This window comes from Apis dorsata, unplaced genomic scaffold, assembly GCF_000469605.1.
Source record: "Apis dorsata unplaced genomic scaffold, Apis dorsata 1.3 scaffold_19, whole genome shotgun sequence".
NCBI classification, from domain to species: domain Eukaryota; kingdom Metazoa; phylum Arthropoda; class Insecta; order Hymenoptera; family Apidae; genus Apis; species Apis dorsata.
The window spans coordinates 455,565-456,291 of record NW_006263321.1 but is presented as its reverse complement, the minus strand read 5'-3'; the positions used below and the strand labels follow the sequence as shown (position 1 = coordinate 456,291).

The 727-nt window shown below is 20.9% G+C and overlaps 1 protein-coding gene across 1 annotated transcript in view; it reads left to right on the top strand.

Moving 5' to 3' along the window:
- Nucleotides 1-275: 275 nt before the first annotated feature.
- Nucleotides 276-727, top strand: part of LOC102676126 (guanine nucleotide exchange factor for Rab-3A-like) — a 3,697-nt gene continuing 3,245 nt past the window's right edge. Inside the window, exon 1 of the mRNA XM_006607823.2 lies at nt 276-537. The gene's annotated coding sequence lies outside the window, so the exon portion shown is untranslated. The remainder of the gene's footprint in view (nt 538-727) is intronic.

The following is a 727-nucleotide window of genomic DNA, read 5'->3' as shown; positions in this document are numbered from 1 at the left end:
TATAAAAAAATTATATATATTTATATATATTATGTATATTTATTATACATATTATTATTTATATTAATTATGTATATTATTATATAATAAATACAAATTCTCTTTAAAATATTTCAATTTCAATATTATATTTATATTTACCATTTCATGAATATTATATTTACCATTCATAAATATTAAAGCACAGAAAAATAATTTTTAAAAAATTATTTAATTTTTAAAAATTAAAGTAAAATGATACTCACTATCAATATCCATTATTAATTAATATAAATTATTGTAAAAATAAGTGATTCACAATTTATTCATTATATCCGAATTCGAATCTCATATACTTAAGAATATACTGTCACACAAACACAAAGAGGAATATCAACTGAGAACGTAGGCATAAAGGCACGCACGAAAATATTAGTATCACACGGCAGCAGACGCCTCATAACGGTAAAGAAGAGAGTATAAAGTGCCATTGATGAAGAAACGAGACAAAATTGTCAAGTTACTAGATGTCAAAATTATCATTGATCGCTGAAAAAAGTAAGTGTCATAATTCAAAATTTTTATCTGAAATATTTAAAAAATTCATCTATAATATTTAAAAAATTCTGAAATATCTATGAAGTCATCGATAATTATATCATTGAAATAATTCAAAATTAACCGTGAGAAAATAATTAAAGATTAATACAACATTGAGCACAATTGATGAAATCATTTTAATGCTAAT